Source organism: Castor canadensis, chromosome 10 (genome assembly GCF_047511655.1).
Source record: "Castor canadensis chromosome 10, mCasCan1.hap1v2, whole genome shotgun sequence".
NCBI classification, from domain to species: domain Eukaryota; kingdom Metazoa; phylum Chordata; class Mammalia; order Rodentia; family Castoridae; genus Castor; species Castor canadensis.
The window spans coordinates 14,700,645-14,707,848 of record NC_133395.1 but is presented as its reverse complement, the minus strand read 5'-3'; positions in this window follow the sequence as shown (position 1 = coordinate 14,707,848).

The following is a 7,204-nucleotide window of genomic DNA, read 5'->3' as shown; positions in this document are numbered from 1 at the left end:
CAAGTCCTTTTGTTTCTCAGTTTCCCCTTTTCAATAAATGGAATTGTCAGCCTTCCAGAAGCTCAAAAGACAAACCTCAGAATCATCTTACCCTCATCCCCTTTGTTCACTCCCTCTCATCCAATCTTTCAGCAAATCCATTGATTTGGCTCCTCGCATCTATTTTGGATAAAATCATTTCTTTCCATCCCTGGAATCAGACTACTGGTTGAAATCAAAATAATTGTCACTTACTATGTGACCATGGTTTAGAATGAAAAGTAGACTTTTTAAAAAGAAAAATGGATGTCATTTAAACATTCTAAAATGTGTCTTTGCCTATCAAGTTCCCAAATCTGAGGAAAGCAAGGAAAAATGTGTTCTGATTGGAACTTTTTATCTTCCTTAACTGGATTCCTTCGACAGGGGAAAGAGAAGAGAGTTACCAGAGTTTCAATGGGGGATGGTATCAATGCTTGGGGGAGGGCCCATAGTATGCTGGGGTGAGCAGGGGTGGTTTGGTTTACACCTCACTTGATTAGACTCTATTGGAATTTATTTGATGGGATAATGACAAAATTATTTTGCATCTGTCTGACAATGTATTCACCTACATTCAGTTAATCAGATTATGCCTGGATATGTAGTCAGATTTTAAGACAGACGGTATCTTTTTGAGATATTCTATATTATAGAGAGTTATTTTGACCTGGTGTTTAAAAACAAATTTAGGTCATTTGTGAGAACATGATAGTTCCTCATTTTCATCACTCCCAAATCTGTCCTTTGTCCGAGTGTGCGACCTCTTCTTCAATTAAGGTCAATCCTCTCTTTTATTTATGCTATGTCTATTTTAAGTCAAATCTATTCTTACTTATCCTACCACTACTTTAAATTCTGGTGTCCACTAGCACCTCTGCTCTTTATTTTCTTCTTGAAAGGAATGACTTCTGACCTTCCCTTATATCCAAGCTTGAAATATTTAAGAGGCACAAACATTTGAGGACTTTATGTTGTCTATTGTAGCCAGGTCTAAGCATTTACATGATGAAACACAGTATTTTGTTAGTTGTTTTCTTTTTATATTTTCTTTATAATATAGTTAGGACATCATGTTAATTTTTGAGATTTTGTGTATAGACAGGTTCTATTATCTATAATACTTAATTTGAGATTATTAAAGGGATTCTTTAAAAATATTCTATAAAAAGGTAAGGTGGGTCTGATGGGTTAAAAAACCACTAGTTTAGATACTAATGAACCCTGAGAATAGGCTACTGAATTCACCCTGAAAAGGTTGGCAAACAGCAAGGGCCTCAAAGTTCAGTGGGGAAGATGCAGATGGTGGGAAGACGATAGCTGAAGTTATAACAGGGCAGCAGAAGACCCTGCAGAAATCAAGACCTGCACCTGAGCAAACTCCTGGAAATTCCCTACAGACCACATTTCTCAACCAGTGCAAAGATGATGCACAAACTCCTTCACTTAGATTACCCTATGGGAAGGCAAAAGAGAGAGGGAGGGGAGAACCATGACCATGACTATTTACCCTAAAGACAAAGAGGTTAACTGAGAAGTGACTGAATTAACTTAAATTAGATACTCTTCCTTTCTCTTTAACTCAGGCAGTGGAATCCTACAGGTAGTTTTGTCCTGTCATTAAAAAGTGAGAGAAGTTACACTTTTCCATACCAAGTCTGTGGACTCATTGGTAAATTATTTTCTCCACTGCTGCTGTCCTAGTCTAAACTCCCACCATCTGCTGCCTGGACAATTCACTTGCCTCATGACTGGCTTCCTGCTTTCTCTGGAATCCTTCCTAACTCATTTTTCATGGAGCTCAGTGAGCTTTTAATATCAATCAGTCATGTCATTGCCTTGTTTACAACTGGCTCCCTAATGGCTGCTTTTTACCCACTTTTGTGATTGGGAATGATCTGCCACCCAACTCCCTCTCAAATCCCTGTGTCTTCCTTGTGTCCTGCAAGCTCTTTTCAGCTCCAGAACATCATTCATTGTTTCTGCTTAGAAAGCTCTTCACCAGGTTGTCTGGCATGGCTGGTTCATCCCAAAATCACAATCCTTCAGAACTCAGTCTTTTTTAGGTCTGCCCAATGAGAAGTACTGACCTAGTCACTCCACTCTGCCATTTAATCTTTGTCTCACCTTGTTTTTTTGTTTGTTTTTCTTTCTAAGATCTTTGTTAATGATCTTAATTTACCATCTGTTGATGGCCACTCCAGTCTTCCAATAGTTTAGGACCTAAGTCTTGACATTATCCTTGACTCTTCTTTTTCCCCACTTCTTATTTGGATTCAGGGATCAAATATTCACTCTACCACTTGAGCTACATACATACCCCCATCCCTTTGTGCTTCCATGTATTTTTCAGATAGGGTCTTGTACTTTTGCCAGGGCCAGCTTTGGCCAGGATCCTCCTGGAGTAAATGGGATTACAGGGTTGTACTAACATGCCTGGATATTTTTTCAGTACTGGGGTTTCAACTCAGGTACTTGTGCTTGCTAGGAAGGCACTCTACCACTTAAGCCATACCTCCAGACCTTTACGTTTTAGGTTTTTTTTTTTTTCCTAAAAGGGTCTCTCATTTATTCCTTGGTTAGCCTGTACCCCAATCCTCCTATTTATGCTTCTTGTGTATCAGGAATGACAAGTACATACCACCACACCCAGCTTTAATTGGTTGAAATGGGTCTTGTGAACTTTTTTCCAGGCTAGCCTTGAACCGTGATCCTCCTATCTCCCAAGTATCTTCTCTTCCTTTTATATTAAACATTCAATCCAGCTAGGAAGACCCAAGGTTCTGTCTGGAAAATGCAGGCAATCTGACCACTCCCTGCCATCTCTTCTGTTACCACCTTGTTTTAATCCAAGCCACTGTCATCTCTCACATGGTTACTGAGATAGTCATTAATCAGTTTTCCTGATTCTGCATTTGTCCTCTTTCAGTCTCTTCTCAGCAAAAGGCAAAATTTCCTTTATAAATTGTTCACAGCCTCCTGTGGCTCCTGATTCCTCTCAGAATAAAATCTTTATAATGGCCTACAAGCTTTGACATGGCCTTGGCACAACCTATCTCCCATTATCTCTCTTACTTTTTCAGTACTTGTTTGTACTCTTGCTGGCATTTAAATTCTTAAGGAAAAAATGATTGTCTTGATTATTCACTACTGTATCCCAAGGACTTAAAAGTACCTGGCACATAGTATGGTTTACTTACATATCTTTGGATCAAGTGAATGAATTGTGTCTATTTCTCCAACACTTATTTGTCCTCTGTTGGAACGTAAGATATATGAGACCAGGGTCCCTATTGATCTTCCTTACTAGTGTATCTACAATGTTCAAAGCAATAACCAGAGTGCATTAAGTGCTAAACAAGTTCTTGTTGAAGAAATAAATTCATATCTATCATGAAATGAATTGTGCATCTACTTCCATTTTACTAAGTTAATGAACACATTTCACATCTAGATAGCACAGTTCCCATTCTTCACTGAAAGGCTACCATCAATGGTGGAAGAAGAGGGTTACACAATAACACACACAAAAAAACCCAAAAACTGTTCATATAAATAGGACTTCATGGAAGGCAGTATGTAGGGTCAGAGTTGCCCTAAAGTTACAATTATGTAGCGAACTGGAATACATTTCATATATATCACAATTCTTTCTACAATTTTCCCTGACCATGCAACTCATCTGCTTAACTTCCTAAAGAAGAAGAAAGCTACCACTTTACTGTTATTTGAAAACACTTACCTTAGGGCTTTTTTGGGGAGGAGGACTTGTTTACAAAAATGAGAAAGAAGTCATTCCAGCGTTTAAGAGTACTTTCAATTCTTGAAAGAGAGATTCAGACTGTCAATGACTGACATAATCTACTTTGTTTTTATCTGCATCGAAGGGCCCTCATATCTATATATTTCTGTGTGCAAATGTAGGGATCCAAAACTAATCTCCATGATTGTTTGGATTGTTAATCTCTCCAGGGTTTCCTCAACATTGTCAAAGGCAGTTTCTAGCACCAAGGGGAAAACGAAGAAGTTGCGATGCAATTTTATCTCCCAATTGAACTTGATTAAATGGGGACTGTTCTAATCAAAAGTTTGAGTCCTGGGGGAATGTGATATTGTTAACAGGTTTGAGAGTATTTGAGGAGAACAGTGAGGAAGAGTACTAAAGTTAAGGCAGAGAAAGAATCAGGCAGGAAAATAATTGTAGTAAAACTTATTAAGGCATAAAATTAGGTGAACAAATTGCCTCATAGATAGTGTTAAGCTCTTCGCTAGACTGGCAAAGGAAGTGGAAGAAAGCTCTTTGAAAACATTACTTTTATTATTTTAATAATTTGTGTAGAAATCATAGTAGCTGCAATCTGTTAGCCAGAAACAATTGCCAGCTGGTGTCATTGCAGAGTAACTATAATAGGCTGAATGCAAACATGTTTTTCCTTCTTACCTGGAGAACATTCAATTTTAGAAAGTTTCTTAGTTATTTTCGCTGGTATGCGAAGTCTGCCCTTGTAGATAAGGAAGCTTGTTTATTGAGTGATTTAAGAGCTTTGATTAGGTTCTCAACAGTTCCACGACTGTAATAAGGAGGCCACACCTGGGACAGACTGTGTTTACCCAATGAAAGTTACCTATCATTAGCAATGCATACCTGGGTACAGGCCTGAATTACCTATTCAATTGCCTTGAATCTATGCATTGTTTTCCTTGCAATTACCTCAAGGAAATGGTTAAGCTGTGTTACTAATAGCAAAAAAAAAAAAAATCTGGGATAATGTTCTTCCAGAAGTGTTAATGGTACACTTACTTACTGAAACATTTTATTAGAAACAGAGCTAATGTTTGTTATGATATTTTCTTTTGATATTCTACTAAATGACTTCTTTTAATAATGATATCATCATTTTGTGATTATTATTGTTTTTCTCCTGCTTATCTGGAAACTCCCAGACTAGATACCAAAACACTGCAGGATGTGGAATTGCTCAGTTTTGTTCATAAAGCCAGGGAGAGAGGGAAAATAATAATTTAATTGTCCTATTGCAATGCTATTGTTTCTTCCTGCCTCCTGAGTCATAAGGTCTCAAGAGGGGAGAGAGGAAATTATGAGCTCTGTGCTCCATGTTCATTGGATTTCTTCAGTGGTAATTTGAATGCATTTCGGGGATGTTAATAGTCCCTAATCCTAGCTTTCTTCAGTTCAGTTTCCTCATCTCTGAAATGGGATATTATGCTTCTTTCATCTCCTTAGAGTGTTGTTCTGAGAAGCAAATGAGATAATGGCTAGGAAAACACTTTCCACTATGCAAATTAACATTAACACTCTGGTTATCCATTTGTGTAGCTAACAAGCCTCTATTTGTCTATAGAATATCAAGCCATTTTACAGAGGCAATAATGTGATATGAAAAGTGTAATTATTTTTTATTTGACTAAAACAAAGGCACATATTTATTAAAAATAAGTAACCCTATTAACCGGATGCATTCAGAAAATAATTGTTGGGTTTTATTGCGTTTTTGTTCTATCACAATTTCTTGCTTTGGAGTGTAGTGTGATGCCATTAATAGGCTTTTAAACTTAAGTGAGAGAAAAAGAAATAGAATCAAATAAGCTTTTGAGAAGCTGATTCATCTTGCCCAACACCTTTCTTGTGAATACAGGCTGCTAGAGTATCAGGAAGGGCACAGTTTGTGGTTGTTTATAGAGTTGAAAACTGAAAAGGAAGCAGAGGAGAGAAGGTTTGTTGAGAAGAATCCCACCTGTCTAGAACAATAAATAAAAATGAGTTTTTCTGGGCAAGCTTTAACATGAAGGAAATCTGAAAGAAATCTGGATTTTAACTGATGGCTGCAAAGGAGACATGACAAATGGCAGAGATCAGCACAGGGTCTCAGGAAGAAACAAGTAGATCTCTGAAGAGGCCAGGTGGGAAAGTGGCTGGCAAGGTAGCCCTGCGGGACACATTGACCTGGACCAGAGAATCACACTGCATTGTTCCCAACTTCAACATATGGCCATTCTCCCTTTAGAAAATAGGTCAAGTGGGTCTACGGATTGTGATAGGGAAGCTACTCCAATTTGATAATACATCCACTTATTATCTAAAAACCAGAAGTTATTTTTAAGCAAAGATTTGGTTCTGGAGTAAATACAAAGTCTACATGCTTGAAAAATAAAGTTTTCAAAAATATCTGTGCCCAAAGACAGGCTTAATTTATGAAATACAGGTAAGAGTAAGTCTTACCTTTCACATTGGGTGGAAAGGGGTGTCTTGCTCATGCAGGAACTCAATGTATGTTTGTAAAATGAATTTTGGGAGGTGTTCACTAAACTCCTTTTATGTCCTGCACGGATATAAGCTGGACTGTCTGATGCTGAAAGAAATGAAGTGTGCCTTGAACACAGAGCCTGTTACACAGTAGGCGTTTAATGGATAAAGTTGTAGGGTTGGACACACTAGGTTCATAGTTAAGAAAGGACTGGAATAAAACTTGAGCACCAGTTAGAATGTCTTGGGTAGAACTTAAATGCAATCTGGAGCCAATTTCCCCTGCCGAGGAGGGACCAATCAACTTGCTTGAGGTTTGGTCTATGTGGGTCTTCCCGAGATACGAGGTGTTATTTCTGCAAATAAGGCCGGGCAGCTTTCTGTCCACTCTCTTATCGTGAAAGCTGATGCTCTGGAGGGATCAGACATCGCCAGCGACACCCTTCTCGGGGCTTCTTCTGGCTGCATCTTAGCCTTTCTGCCGAATCGCTCCTTCGCTCCAGGCTAAAGGGATTCCCACCCCTAGCTGCCTCCTCGGAGCCCCGTGGAGCAGCGGACTCCTCCCCTGGAAACTCCTCCGGGGCTGGGGGAGGCTTTGGCGCATGCTCCGTACCTAGGGCAGGTTTTTGCTGCGGGTAGCAGGGCTCCTGTCACACCGGCTGGCTGGTTGTGGCGGTGCCAGCCTGTGTGTGCGAGTGTGCCTGCGTGCCTGCGCCTGGGCGGACGGACTCAGAGCAGCAGTGGGACTCGCTTGGAGAGGCGGCCCCGCTGAGGCACCTCGCCCGCCACCGCCGAGGGACAGCTCTGCAAACTTGCAGCGGGCGCCGTCCGCGTTCGTGGCTCCCGCGCCGGGCGACCTACGGGCAAAGGTGCGGGGCGTGCGTGCGGGGTGCGGTGTCCACGGCCGGCTGGGGCGGCGGG